The sequence below is a fragment of the Musca domestica genome, unplaced genomic scaffold (assembly GCF_030504385.1).
Source record: "Musca domestica strain aabys unplaced genomic scaffold, Musca_domestica.polishedcontigs.V.1.1 130, whole genome shotgun sequence".
Lineage (NCBI taxonomy): Eukaryota > Metazoa > Arthropoda > Insecta > Diptera > Muscidae > Musca > Musca domestica.
In genome coordinates, this window is record NW_026712173.1 from 490201 (window position 1) to 506845 (window position 16645).

Consider the following 16645-nt stretch of genomic DNA (forward strand, 5'->3'; position numbering starts at 1 on the left):
TATGGAGATCCTCAAAAGTAACTATGGGTCTATCTCGCTTCCTTCTCCATGATACATACAAATACACAAAGACATAATAATCCTTACCACTATGTGGTGTAGGGTATAAAAAATAAATATATATTCATAAATGAGTATGTTACTAACTGTCACCGAAGCTCAGACGATTCGGCTGAAGCTGAAATCTTAAAATTTAAAAATTTGTTAAAGTTTAGACAAGACTACTATAAGGGTACTAAACCGTGTTTTATGGCATCTAGCGAACCTGCTACGATGGCATTTGAACAAGGTTTAATTTGAAAATTCTAGAATGTGAAATAGGTGTGTTAGGGTGAAGATCCATATTTATTCTTCGAAATTGAGTATGAGAGAGTACGAAAAGTACTAGATCATGTATCATGATATCGCCAAAAAAGGATGGTTCTTCACGATCTGGATGCTCAGGTCTAACAATGTAACATTTGGATTTAAAAAACAAGTAAACAAAGGCTATAGTCGTGAGGGGCCGACCATGCGATACCCTACAACACTACAATGTGTTGAAAGTCCTTATGTCCAAATCCATTTTGGAAGATTTCGTTTTTCAACTGATGCAATAGAGCACTACCCAGATGTTACTCTAAGCTTTTTGATCGGGAACATTTGCCCAATCTTTACGCACTCCCGTGTTTTAAACGTGTTTTAAACGAAAATTGTGGCCCTTTTGACCAGCTAAATATAACCCCATATTGATAGAAACTGCTAGACCACTGCCTTGTTCAAAAATCTCTCCTCATGCAAAATACCTTGTCATTTGGTTTTTAATTGTGACCTGTAGGACGACTGCAAAATCAGGAAAATTTTATTTTTTTTTTGGTCTATTTAAACCCCTAAATGTACATCTTCAAAAACAATAGGCTTGAGGATCAGACGATTATTTCGACCTGTATATAATACCCTAAAACCATAGTGTTGCGGGTGTAGATAAACTGTAAGAAAGTTAAAATTCAAAATTGAAGGTCAAATTGAAAAAATCGCATGCGATAAAAATTATTACAAAAATGGAAAAAAATGGACAAAAAATTTGACTTTTTTTGGAATATTTTCACGCAATTTTTTAGATATTATCCTTTTCTGGCAAGAGACCATTCCGAATTAATGAAAATCAGTGTAGTGGTTCTTGACTTATTAGCGGAATAACTAACATCAAATTCTTTTACATACAGATTGTACCTATTTCGCTACGTATCCGATATCTTGGCTATAAGCATCATTGTAATGGTCAGAAGTGACCTTTAAATGTATTTGAGATCGGTCGGCCGGTATTAAAAATATTCGCGGTTTAGTAGAAATTTTCGTATTTTTTGACATAGAAGTTACTGTATATTTTATCAGCTAAATATTGTCCGATGAACATCCAAAATGGTTAGGTTCTGCCCAGCTCTGAACTATAACTACATGAAAAATTCCGCGTCGATTGGTTTATAATTGTGGCTTATAGAGCAACAGCAAAATCAGGAAATTTTTCTGTTTTTGGTCTATTTCAACCCCTAAATATTTTGCGATCATCTTTAAAAACAATAGGCTTTTATTCTCCATTTTCCACCTCCATTCTAAATTTCGTGAAGATCGGGCCATAATTGCGACCTGTAGAGTGATTACAAATTAACATGGACGGACGGACGGACGGAAATACATAGCTAGATCGACTCATCTCGGCGAGATAGGAAGATCCATATACAATTTCCTATGTGGGAAACCAATATTTCAAGGTGTTACATAATTTTTGGCCCAATCAAACTTATAATACCCCCAACACATAGTGTTGTAGGGTATACAAATAGTTTGAATTTAAACGAGAAACATTTTAATAAGAATAAATTAGTGAAATTTTTGTAAAAGGATATATCTTTTTAATCAAGAGAGACATGTGTATTTTGTTAGTAGGAAGTTTTTGTATAACCCCACAAAGCGGACTTCCCGATATTCAGTATTTTGATGATAAAAAAGTCGCTAATTGTTTACCGAAATTGTTTCAAATTTTGTATTTGAAGTTCGTTCGGTCCACGTCTTCTTCCTCTGCTTCTCTTAATCTTTCATTTTTTTAAACTGATAGACTTAGAAGACCCCGTGTGGGAAATTGCTCCAATATGTCTCTTAGGGACATAATACCTTTCTATGTCTTCTGGGGATCCAGAATTCAACACTGCTTTTCCAGGAGGCTAGATTATCTGGAGGTAAGATGTCTATACCATCACATGGTCTTACATTGAAACTTTTCAATATGAAATTTTCTTCTTAACCTGTTTAGTGTCATTTTGCGTGTTTTTTCACAACCACAAAATACCGAACATCATACCCCTTAAACAATTTTATGTGCGGAATATATAAGAACCAGGGATTTTGCTCAGTACACAGTGTTGAAAGGCATTTAACGCGTTCAAATATTTCATTTAAAGCGGTTTGTATACCTTTCCCGATATTCTACAGAGAAAAAAACTCTATAGTTCGAAGAAGTCTTTGAGGTCCTTTTTCCAAACAGAGGTTTTCTACACTGAGAACTAAATATATAAAATAAAAGACTAATTTAAACCTACATCACAATGAGGAGATTTTTTCACAGTTTTTTCTTATAAAACTTCAAAATAACATCTTAAATATTGTAAAATCCTTTCGAATTAAATATTTTAGCTTTTTGTCTAAATACCGTGATAGATCAAATTTGCATGTAAATATTGTCCTCCACAAATTCACACGTTAACACCCATAGAGTAAAACGAATTCTAAATTTGTTTATTGCAAATATAACTCTTAAATAAATAACCTTTTTTTCTGCGATACATTTCTAAGAAATCCCCCATTTTTTAGCTTTGCATCGGTGCTATAAATGTATTTTAAGTGAAAATCGTATTTTAGCATTTGTCCAGGATTATCCTTAACAATTGAAAAATATTGAACAAATACTAGCAGTAGCAGCAGCAACAACAATGGCATCTACATTCAAATTCCTCAACACAAGCCAGCAGCCGTAGAAACGACAAAGAGAAACATCCATTTTAAAAGCCAATGTGACAACATTTTTCTATTATTGGCCATTAAAAGGATTTGCGAAGACAAACGGACACACACACTCACCGTACCAATTTACCGCTGGCTGCATGGCTGGCTGGCGATTTCCTGCTTTTTACTCGGTTCAAGAAATATACGGTGATTCCGGTGAAGAAAATACTCTACTCCTGCAACATTGAGTGGATGTTACGATTTGATAGAAATCCAAAGTAAACAACAAATTGCATTGCAAAGGACGATGGTTAGGTTGCAAAATATCGTTGCTTCAACGATTATTGAGTACCGTTTGCCATTTGAGGATTTTAGCAAATAAATACTATTACAGGGGCTATTCGATAATGTATTTGTTATGTGGGACAGTGGTTTGTGGCAATGTAATATTTCATTTTGGGAACAAGAAAGTTTTCTATAAAAATAGCAAATGTTCGCTACTTCGTCAGACGAAAGTCCACCTTAACATTTCAGTTTATGTGAGGACTTTTTATACCCTCCACCATAGTATGTAGGGTTTATTAAGTTTGCCATTCCGTTTGTAACACCTCGAAATATACATTGTAGACTCCACAAAGTATATATATTTTTGATCAGCATAAAATTCTATGTCGATTTAGCTATGTTCGTCCGGCTGTCCGTCTGTGAAAATCACTCTAGCTTCCGAACAAATTGAAGTAGGTCGGTAAAATTTTACTCAAATATATATTATGTCTGCAGAACTCTTGGTATTGAAAAAGGGCCATGTAGATCCACGTTTTGGTGTAGCCCCCATATAATGTCACCTCCCGATATTCGGTATTTTGATGGTTTTAGCGACATTATTCACCGGAATTGTTTCAAATTTTGTATTTAAAGTTCATAATGGATACTACAGCCTATGACAAAAAAATGTCTGTACAGGTCCACGCTTCGTATAGCCCCCATATAACGTCACCTCCCGATATTTGGTATTTTGATGGTTTCAGCGACATTATTCACAGGAATTGTTTCAAATTTGGTATTCAAAGTTCATAATGGATACTACAGCCTCTGCCAGAAAATTGTCTGTGCAGCTCCACGACTTCGTATAGTCCCCACACAACGGCATCTCCCGATATTCGGAATTTTGATTATTCCAGCGACATTATTCACCGGAATTGTTTCAAATTTGGTATTTGATGTTTGTAATAGATAGTACAGCCTATGACAGAAAATTGTCTATTAAAGTCCATGTTTTGGTTTTCGGTATTTTTTTGATTTTAGCTACATTATTCACCGATTTATTTTCAAGTTTCGCATTTGAATATTGTAATGGCTTATAACAGAAGTAGCCTATGCAGGCCCACGTCGTCCTATAGAGCGTAATCTAAGGGCTAAATTCGGTGTTTTTATGACTTCAATAGAATTTAAACGGATTTTTTTTTTTGGAAAATTGCCAAATTCGTCCCAAATGGTGGAGAAAATTCAACTTTCGGCCCGGCCGAACTTACGGCTTTTTTTAATTGCTAGCACTCAAAATGCACAATTTGTTAAGAACAACAAAATATTTTATCAAAATTTCATAAATCGTAATACATTTTAAGCCTTTTAGCCGGACTTGTATTACCCATTTGGTGCACAATAAATTTGAAATCGGATAGAAATATATATGGGAGCTACATCCACATCGGAACTGATCTCGATTAAATTTGGCAAAGAAATTTCTGAGCTGTATTTGATATATTTCCCTGAATATCGTTGCTACGGAGTGCATATTACGGCTGTGGGTAACAAATATAACAAATCGGATGAACAGTATATATGGGAGCTATAGCTATATCTGAACCTACCTTCAACAATTTGACATACTAGCTTCTAGACTCAATTCGGTCGTAAGTTCCAAATTTCATCCCATTTGGGAATATATTAGACGTTTGGTGCACAGTCAAAGGTAAATCGGACGAAGATATAAATGGGAGCTATATCCAAACCGGATGAACAGTATATATGGGAGCTATAGCTATAACTGAACCGATCTTCACCAAATTTGACATACTAGCTTCTAGACTCAATTCGGTCGTAAGTGCCCAATTTCATCCCATTTGGGAATGTATTAGATGTTTGGTGCACAATCAAAGGTCAATCGGTCGAAGTTATATGTGGGAGCTATATCTAAATTTGAACCGATCTCGATAAAATTTAGCAAAGATATTTCTGAGCTGTAGTTGATATATTTCCCTGAATATCGTTGTTATGGAGTGCATATTACGGGTGCGGGTAACAAATATGACAAATCGGATGAACAGTATATATGGGAGCTATAGCTTTATCTGAACCGATTTCGATCAAAACTTTCATACTTATTTTCAGGTCCAATCTGATCGTACGTGCAAAATTCCATACTATTCGGACACAATAAAAGACAAATCGGACGAAGATATATATGGGAGCTATATCTAAATTTTGACCGATTATCCCCACTTTCAATAGGTTCGGCAAATATTGAAAAATGAGCTTCGGGTAAAGCCATTGAAATTCCAAAAAGACAAAAAACTTACACCGCAATAGAAAGAAATTAAACTTAAAAGAGGTAAAGAGTTGCTTCGCTTGCCCGAAAGTGGCAAAATGCCGAACTTGGTTTTCTCTGATGAGAAAACATTCCCTGTCCAGCAGTTTGTAAACAAGCTGAAAATGTGCACCTTCGGTTGGCCACCAGAACTCATGCATCGGCTATGGTGATGGTGTGGACCGCCATTACAGCCGATGGTCACTCTCCACTCGTATTAATCGACCGTGGCATCAGAATAAATGCCGAATATTATCGCGAAAATATTCTGGAGGGTCTACAGGGTTGCCCATATTCGACGGACCCATCTGGCAACGCCATAACTTTTGACAGAGATATCACATCGCTTAATGACATACCGCGTTTGAAGCGTCACTGCAAGCAGATTTTTACCATGAACCAATACACGCCACGCGAGCGCTCTGAAATAGTTGAAATTGACATTCAACAGAAGAAGTCAATTGTGAAAACTCAACGTGCTTTTAAAACATTAAAAAATGTGAGAAGTGCGCCTTCTAAGAACACCATTAAGCGTTTATACGAAAAATTTTCGACTGGTAAGGCTCTTTCTACTCCGAAGGGGCCATATAAAAGTCGACCAAGGCGATCGGCCGAGAATATCGCTGCCGTACGAGCCAGTGTTGAGAGGTCCCCAAGAACATCCCAAAAACGTCGTTCTCAGCAGTTGGGCATGGCTCGGTCCACTTTACAACGGATTATTCGCAATGAAAATTCAATTGACGCAAAGAATGTTGCCTGCGGACAAGCCTCGTCGATTGGAATGGGCCTTAGGGGCCCAAAAGTCCGTCGAATATGGGTAACCCTCTATTAAAGCCTAGAACACGCAAGCATTTTGGCCGCAGATCTTGGACATTCCAACAGGACTCAGCACCATCGCACTCAGAACGCGCCACCCAATAATGGTTACAAAATGAGGTTCCTCGCTTCATTTCCTGGGCACAATGGTCATCATAATCTCCGGATACCAATCCGTTGGACTATTGTGTTTGGAAAGCAAGGTTGGCACTAAAAAATACCAAAGTGTCGATCACCTCAAGCAAGCGCTTCGACGGAAATAGACCAAAATACGGGCAGCGTTTGATGGTTTCATTGGAAGTGTGAAGGCCATAATTGGTGCCAAAGGTGGCCCATTCGAACAAATCTAAACTTATTCTAAAATTCGATGCTATTTCATTTCATTTTTGGCTTTCATTCAATAAAATTTACAAAAATGTAAAAATTATATGCATAAATATCAGTTACAATTTTAATTACATTTTTTTTCTAAATTTATCGCGCGAATTTTGGATCCAAAAAAACACAGTTGATTCATAAACTTTTTGAATCCTCGAAATACAAAGTTTTTTTTTATTTTCAAATAAAATCCTTTAACAAATAGTAAATTCAAAACAATTATTTGTTGTCGTTGTTTTTGCGTTTAAAAAAAAGCATTTAACACAATATTTATTGGCTAAAGTGCAAATTTATGAGAAGTATGTTTTTCGTTCTTTACATTCATTGTGGATTGCCCTGGCTACGTTTCTATACTTGCTTCGCTGTTATAGTTATTGCCAGCGAAAATTTTTTTGAAATGGCAAAGTTGCCAAAAAGAGGATAGCAAAATCAAAAGTTATGATTCCAATAATTTTAAAATATTTTATGACTCCACAAATGGCCCTTTCATAGCGGTTCCCCCATCTCCTTGGATTCTATTTCCTTGTTCAAGTTAACACTTTGCGAATTCGGTGAGTTAAAGTTGGTGTTATTGCCGATATTTTATTATTTATATCTCTGTTTATTTGTGCTTAAAAACCTATTAAAACAAATTAATGTTAAATTAATTGCTTGTGAGTACTTTTTTATGCCCAGCAAAAAACAGAAAAAAGAATAACCGCAAATAAAATCCATTTGTTTGTTCATTCTCACACTCATCATGGAAAGCTTCAATGATGATAATACCACCGCCATGAATGCTGTTTTAATTCACTATATTTGGTTATATATTGGCCATATGTTTGTCTGCTGGCCTGCCTATTTGCCTGTCTCTCGGTCGTCTATCTACAAGGCCATTTGCAAATACAGATTATGTTTCTGGGTGAAATCTTTTTGTTGTCGGCCGGTTTTTTTTTCAGAATACCTACGAAAGATTGCATTACATTATTGTTGCAGGAGGCATCAAATTATACTGCAATCTCTTTACATAACACACATGAACGCCCTCTATGACCTCCGACCAGAGCATATAATGATTGTGTATGAAGAGAGGGATGAAAGCCCAAACTTTATAGACAAATTTTCAACAACTTTTTTTTTATCGGAATGTGTTTATAGTCAGATGTCTCTTACCAAAGATTTTGTGGTATTTATGGCATATTTTGGATTGACATAATTTTTGAAAGAGGAATTTTTCAAGTTATACACATTTTCCACATACGCACATTTCACATTTTCATTTAATATAAAAAAACCTTTAAAATCTTATGAGTTTTTAAGAAATTTAAAAGAAATGTTTTTATTCCAATTTTGACCATTTTAAAAACCTGAAAAATATTTTTTTCAAAAATACACCACATTTTTAAAAAAGTTTCAAGACAGTTTTCGACCCTGTTGACAGTTTCTTGAAAGCAGTACTTTTTAAAATATTATCGCAAGATCCTTTATTGATGTTCCTATCTTCCCAGTAATATAACGAGCATTTCTACAATAAGCGTTTCACATGTATAACAAGTAAAAAAGCTGTAAGTTCTGCCGGTCCGATCTTTGGAATGAATTTGGCAATTTTCAAAAAAAAAAAAAAAAAAAAATAAAAAAATAAAATAAAATAAAATTCGTTAAAAAAAAATCTGTTAAAGTCTTAAAAATACCGAATGTAGCCGTTATATTAGGGTCTATAAGACGACGTGGACTTGTATAGGCAACTTTTGTCATAAGCTATTACCATATTCATATGCGAAAATTGAAAAAACAAATCGGTAAATAGTGCAGCTGAAATCGTCAAAATACAGAATATAGGAAGGTATTATTATATGGGGGCTATACCAAAACGTAGACAATTTTCTGTCATAGGCTGTAGTATCCATTACGAATTGCAAATACCAAATTCGAAACAATTCCGGTGGATAATGTCGCTAAAATCATCCAAATACCGAATATCGGGAGATACTGTTATAGGGGGCATATGCAAAGATGTGGGCCTGCACGGACAATTTTCTACCTTAGGCTGTAGTATCCATTAGGAACTTCAAATACCAAATATGAAACAATTCTGGGGAATAGTGTCACTAAAATCATCAAAATACCGAATATCGGAAGGTACCGTTATATGTCATACGAAGACGTGGACCTACATGGCCCATTTTCAATACCAAAAGTCCTGCAGACGTAGTATACATTTGAGTAAAATTTTATCAACCTACTTTATTTCGTTTGGAAGCTAGAGTGATTTACACAGACGGACACACGGACAGACTTCGCAAAATCGACATAGAAGTTTATGCTGATCAAGAATATGTGGGGTCTAAAATGTATATTTCGAGGTGTTACAAACGGAATGACAAACTTAATATACCCTCCATACAAGTGTGGAGTGTATAAAACGTAAAGGATTGTAAGGTTCAGAAGATCCGAATTTTTAATACCACCCACCACGAGTTACGGGAAAAACTCAAAAGTCGTGCGGGCCGACCATGTGATACCCTACAACACTACAATATGTTATGTCTAAATCCATTTTGGAAAATTCCGCTTTTGAAATTATGTCACGGAGCACTGTCCAGATTTTGACCAGGAATATTTGTCCAATATTTACGCACTCCGTCGTGCTGTTAGTTGCTGTAATACATTTTATAGCTAAATATGATCCAATGGTCATCCAAAATGCTAAGTTAGCCATAAGTTGGCCTTTTAATACACAAAAGGCTGTTAGTTGTAAATAATGTTAATCGCCTGTAAATAATGTTTTTATACCCTCCACCATACTATGGAGGGTATATTAATTTTGTCATTCCGTTTGTAACTCCTCGAAATACTCGTGTCAGACCCAACGAAGTACATATATTCTTAATCAGCGTAAAATTCTTAGACGATTTAGCCATGTCTGTCTGTGTGTCTGTCTGTCTGTCTGTCTGTCTGTTTGTCCGTCTGTTTGTCTGTTGTAATCACGCTATCTTTCGAACAAAATGAGATAGAAGGCTCAAATTTTGCACACATATAAATTTTTTTTCCAGTAGGCAGGTAAAGTTCGTAAATGGGCCATGTAGGTCCAATTTATCATATAGCCCTCATAAAACGCTACCTCCCGATATTCGGTATTTTGATGATTTTAGCGACATTATTCACCGGAATTGTTTCAAACTTGGCATTTGAAGTTCGTAATAGACACTGCAGCAAAAAACAGAAAATGGGCCATATAGGTAAACGTGTTCATATATCCCTCATATACCGTACCCCCCGATATTCGGTATTTTGATGATTTTAGCGACATTATTTACCGGGATTGTTTCAAATTTCGCATGTGAAGTTCATAATGGATACTTCAGCCCATGCCAGAAAATTGACTGTGCAGGTTCACGTCTTCCTATAGCCCAAATATAACGGTACCCCCCATATTCGGTATTTTTATGATTTTAGCTACATTATAAACAGATTTTTTTCAAATTTTCGCATTTAAATATTGTAATAACTTATGACAAAAGTTGCCTATGCAGGCCCACGTCGTCGTATAAGCATTCGGTATTTTTAAGATTTTAACAGAATTTTTAACGGATTTTATTTATTTTTTTTTTTTTTGGAAATTGTCAAATTTGTACCGAATTCTGGAGGGTATTAAGGGTATATTAAGTTCGTCATTCCGTTTGTAACTCATCGAAATAATCATTTTAGACCCAACAAAGTATATATATTCTTGATCAGCGTAAAATTCTAAGACGATTTAGCCCTGTCCGTCCGTCTGTCCGTCCGTCCGTCTGTTGTAATCACGCTACAGTCTAAACGAATTAAGATAGGAAGCTAAAATTTTGCACAGATCTCTCTTTTGTCTGCAGGCAGGTCAAGTTCGAAGATGGGGTATATCGGTCCACGATATCGTATATCCCCCATATAACTGTACCCCCCGATATTCGGTATTTTGATGATGTTAGCCACATTTTTCAATGGAATTGTCTTAAAATCCACACAAATAGTTCCTTGTGAGTACTTTACCCCCTGAGAGAGAGTTGCCTGTATAGGTCCACGATATCGTATATCTCCCATATAACGGTACCCTCTGATATTCGGTATTTTGATGATTTCAGCCACGGTATTGTCTGAAATTCCACACAAGGGGTTCTTTGTGAGCACTTTACCCCCTGACATAGAGTTCTCTATATAGGTTAACGATATCGTATAGCCCCCATATAACGGTACCCCGGTTATTCGGTATTTTGATGATTTTAGCTATATATTCCAATGGTATTCTCTGAAACTCCAGACAAGGATTTCTTTGAGAGCACTTTAACCCCTGAAAGGTATTTGTCTATATAGGTCCACAATATCGTATAACCCCCATATAACGGTAACCCCGATATTCGGAATTTTGATGATTTTAGCCATATTTCCCAATGGAATTATCTGAAAATCCACACAAGGAGTTCCTTGTGAGTACTTTACCCCCAGACAAACATTTGTCTATATAGGTCCACAATAGCGTATATCCCCCATATATCGGCACCTTCCTATATTAGATATTTTAAAGATTTTAAAAGAATTTTTAATGGATTTTATTTTTTTGAAAATTTTCTAAATGGTGGGGGGTATTCAAAGTTCGGCCCGGCCGAACTTACTGCTTTTTTACTTGTATTTTGCTAAATTTGTACCAATGTGTGGAGTGTATTCAAAGTTCGGCCCGACCGAACTTGTTTTTACTTTAGATTTTTTACTTGTTTAGATTTTATCTTTTTATGCAAAGAGGGCATTCTGAATTGACAAAATTTTTCAATATCGGTCCAGCCATTCGTGAGATATAAGCATTCTAGCTAACATCCCCTTCCTTAGTATATATACATGGTATATATTTCGCAACAAATATCCGATATATTTACTATTGGCATCTACGTAACGGTCAGAACTGACCTTTTCGTCTATTTGTGATTTCCGATTGGTCTATAATTGCGATCTGTAGAGCAACTTTAATAATAATAATTAATTTTTTTTAGAATTTTATGTCATTCCAAAATGTTTACCTTTTATAAGAGTAGCTCATGCAAATTACTTGGCCATAATGTTAATGTAATTGCAACTCATTATATGTAATGCTATTGAACGCATTTGCCACAAACATATTGATGTAAAAGTACAAAAACATATTAACTGTGTGTGCGTGTGTAGTGATGTTCATGTATATATACTCAGATGATGCAGGGTAATGACAATGGGTGCCAATGCAAGAATGTGTTACCCGGTAATATTGATAAGACAAATGCACTTGCAATGTTCGTTCGGTCAGTCAGTTTGTCTGTCTGTATGTCTGTGAGTACGTTTGTTCGCTCATTATTATTTTAATGCATCTGTTATGTTCCGGCTGTGTTCATTGGTTTGTTGCAATTGCATTTGACCATAATGTTGTTGTTGCTGTTTGTTTGTTCGGTCGTGTGTGTTGAAATTGGTATTAGCGTTGATGTTGCAATTGTTGTTGTTGGCATTGTTGCATTATGCATTCGCCGTGAAATCGTTTAACGAGAAAAGTACTATTTTTTGGTCGTACTCTTCTCGATATTTTCCTTCTCCATAATGTGTTTACATGTGTGTAATATAATTGCATTTCGTTGTTGTTGTTTTTTTTCTCCGGTTGTGATTTTCCAGTAAATGCATCTCGATACAATATTTTACTTTTTCCATATCGGGGTAATAAGGTTCATTTTGGTGTGTCTGCTTATAGTCGGTGGCGGAGAGTATGTTTTTCTTTGTACATATTTGTGGATTTTTTTCGCTAGTGTTAAGTTTTACAATCATTTGTTGGTGCGAGCGATTTTCTGCAAAATGTCGGAAATTTTATTAAAGAATTTCTAAAAAAGTTAAAGATTTTAACAGTCAGTAGGGTCATAATATTAATACTAATTCAATATTATATTAATACTAATTCAGGGTTAGATGAAAAACTGCAACCAATTTCAAACTGCTGTAATTTCTAAGCCACTCTACCGACATCCTTTAAAATTATTCAAGTGACAGCTCATTATATTGTAAACAAGGCCACAAAAGCATTTTGGTGAGAATTTTCCAGAAAAAAAAAATAATTCGTTATGGAAATCAAGCGCGATAGTGTGATTTCTTGATATTTGGCTGGGAAACCACAAGTGTCTATCGTTAGAGTATCGTACCATCATACCATCGCTCGTTACGGTGATGCTGGTAGCGTAGACCAACGCCAAGGAAGTGGACCGAAGAAAACAGCAACATCAGTAAAAATGGTTCGAAAAATAAAGAAGCGACTTGACCAAAACACGCGTCGCAGTGGTCGAAAAATGGCTCGTGAGGTGAACATATCGCAATATTCCATTCGGCAAATATTGAAAAATGAGCTCGTGGTAAAGCCATTGAAATTCCAAAACGTGCAAGAATAAGTTCTTTTCACCGCAACAGAAAGAAAATAGACTCAAAATAGCTAAAGAGTTGCTTCGCTTGGCTGAAAGTGGTGAACTGCCGAATTTGATTTTCTCCGATGAGAAAACATTCGTTGTCCAGTTGTTTGTAAGCAAACAAAATGATCGTGTTTACTTGCCAAAGAGGTCAGCTAAAATGTGCACCTTCGGTTGTCCACCAGAACTCAAGCGCCGGCCATGGTGATGGTGTTTGGCCATATCTGCCGATGGTCGCTCTCCGCTCGTATTTATCGACCGTGGCATCAGAATAAATGCCGAATATTATCACGAAAATATTCTGGAGGGTGTATTAAAGCTTTGGCCACGCAAACCTTTGGGCCACAGACCTTGGACATTCCAACAGAACTCAGAACCATCGCACTCAGCACGCGCCACCCAAGAATGGTTACAAAATGAGGTTCCTCGCTTTATTTCCAGAGTACAATGACCACAAAAATGTCCTTCAAACGGCCAATGAAACCGTCACACCAACCTTGTTTTCCAAAATACTCCAGACACAATAGTCCAACGGATTGGTATCCGAAGATTATGGTGGTCACTGTGCGCTGGAAATGAAGCGAGGAACCTCATTTTTTAACCATTCTTGGGTGGCGCGCATTTAATTTTGTTTGTTTACAAGTTTCTGGACAACGAATGTTTTCTCACCGGAGAAAACCAAATTCGTTAGTTCACACCTTTCGGGCAAGCGAAGCACTTCTTTAGCTCTTTTCAGTCGATTTTCTTTCTATTGCGGTGTAAGTTCTTGCACTTTTTGGAATTTCAATTGCTTTACCCCGAGCTCATTTTTCAATATTTGCCGAATGGAATATTGCGATATGTTCAGATCACGAGCCATTTTTCGGCCACTGCAACGCGGGTTTCGATCAAGTCGCTTCTTTACTTTTCGAACCATTTCTGCTGATGTTGCTGTTTTCTTTCGTCCACTTCCTTGACGTCAGGCTACGCTACCAGTATCACGGTGACGAGCGAAGGTACGAGACACAAAAGATTTATTCACAGTTAAATACTGGAGTGCTCTTCCGATAGCCACGTGAGGTTTTCCAGCCAAAATATAAAGAAATCACACTATCACGCTTTAATTTCATCACGACTTTTTTCTGGAAAATTCTCACCAAAATGCTTTTGTACGCTTGTTAACAATATTATGAGCTGTTACTGAAATAATTTTAACAGCTGTAGGACGATTGGCTTAGAAATGGCAGCAGTCTGAGGTTGGTTGCAGTTTTTTCATCTCACCCTGTATAGAAAATCTCAAAATCTGCCTCAATAAGCATTTGTATCTGTAATATACCTCAGATAAATGTCTAAGGGACCATAAAAATATATTCTATCTACCAGGTTTTCTATTCACATAAGAGCCCATATTATTCTGTCTATAAATGACCTAACTAAGATCTCCTATCGATCGACGGCTCGAACTAGGTCTCTTATCCGAAGCAAACTTCACAAAGACCTTTTTTAGGTTGTGCCATCACTAATGTCCTCTGTGTTTATTCTTTAATTCAAATATAGTTTCACTTTATCCATGAAACTTTTAAATTTCAAACACTCATCCCTTTCAATGTTGGTCCCGGCAAAGGTATGCAGATTTCTGGAAAAGTACGCAAATATTACAACGTTCTGCCAAAGATTTATTATCGCCTTGGTTAACCAAAAGAAAAAGGTCCTGCCTACAATGCCATCCAAAGTATATCTCCGTTTTCCGTTAAAAAAAACTTGAGGTGATATAAATTGAAAATGAAATGTAGACTTCCGTTGCTTCTTCGTGTGATCCTTTTTTTGGAATACGACGTGGTATTCCAAAGTAATGCAAATGCGGTTGTGGATTCCTTTCCTTCTGTGCCGCCGTCTCTCCGGCTTGTTGTGGGAGAGATTTATGGCAAGAATGTTACATATTTTCACTTGATTTGGTTTTGGTGTTGGAACGAAGCGAACGAAGCACATGATAAATGTTTAAATAAATTTAAACTTTAATATGGCGTATGAGTGATATTTATTTGAGGGTAACAACATCGTAGCCGCTTTGGGTTTATTCCAAAGAGACTTGTGTTAAACGATGGCAGGATGAAAAAGGAATGCATATAGAAGAGGTGAAAAAACTGTGAACGGAAGTGTCAACATAAGATGCCAAAAGATAAATGAATATTTTATTTGAAGCGGTTTTATATCTTGGATGGGGTATTTATTTAAAAAAATGATATTAGAGGTTTCTTGTGGGAATTTAAAATATTGGATATTTACTTCTTTTTTTTAACCAAAATTTTACGTCGAAGCTTTGTTAATGATATAAAATGACCAATGAAAATACTTTTAACAATTTATGTCGAATTTATACAATGTGAGATAAAAAACTGAAACAAAGTCAAACGCCATAATTTTCACATTTTAATTATGTTTTATTTTGTTTTGATATATTTTACTACCGACCTTGCTTTCCAAAATACTCCGGACACAATAGTCCAACGTATTTGGTATCTGGAGATTTTGGTGGCGAGGAACCTTATTTTGTAACCATTCATGGGTGGCGCGTGCTGAGTGCTATGGTGCTGAGTTCTGTTGGAATGTCCAAGGTCTGCGGCCAAAATGTTACGAAATGAGGTTCCTCGCTTCATTTCCAGCGCAAATGACCACTGGCCTCCGGATATCAATCCGTTGGACTATTGCGTCTGGAGTATTTTGGAAAGCAAGGTTGGCACTAAAAATACCAAAGTGTCGATCACCTCAACCAAACGCTTGTCCGAGAAAGGGCCAAAAAACCGCAGAGCTACATTCGCGCAACGTGTGACGGTTTCATTGGCGGTTTGAAGGTCATAATTCATGCCAATGGTGACCAATTTGAACAAATGTAAACTTATTCTAAAATTTGATGCTATTGTCGACATTTTTATACCCTACACCACAAGGTGGTCAGGGTATTATGTCTTTGTGCATTTGTTTGTAACAGGCAAAAGGAAACGAGATAGACCCATAGTTCCTTTTGATGATCTGCATAGAATCACTTTCTGAGTTGATTTATGCATGTCAGTCTGTCTGTCCGTCCGTCCGTCTGTCCATGTATTCTTGTGAACAAAATGCAGGTCGCATTTATTATCCGATTGAGATGAAATTTTGCAAACAGCATTTGTTTGGCCCAAGGACGAACCCTATTGAAATTGGAGATAATCGGTAAAAATTTAGATATAGCTCCCATATATATCTTCGTCCGATTTACCTTTTATTGTGCACCAAACGTGTAATATCAGCCCGAATAGTATAGGATTTTGTACACACAACCAAATTAGGCCTGAAAATAAGTATTCCAAATTTTATCGAAATCGGTTCAGATATAGCTATAGCTCCCATATATATTGTTCATCCGATTTGTTATTTTTGTCCTCCGCAGCCGTAATATGCACTCTGTAACAACAATATTTGGGGAAATATATCAAATGCAGCTCAGAAA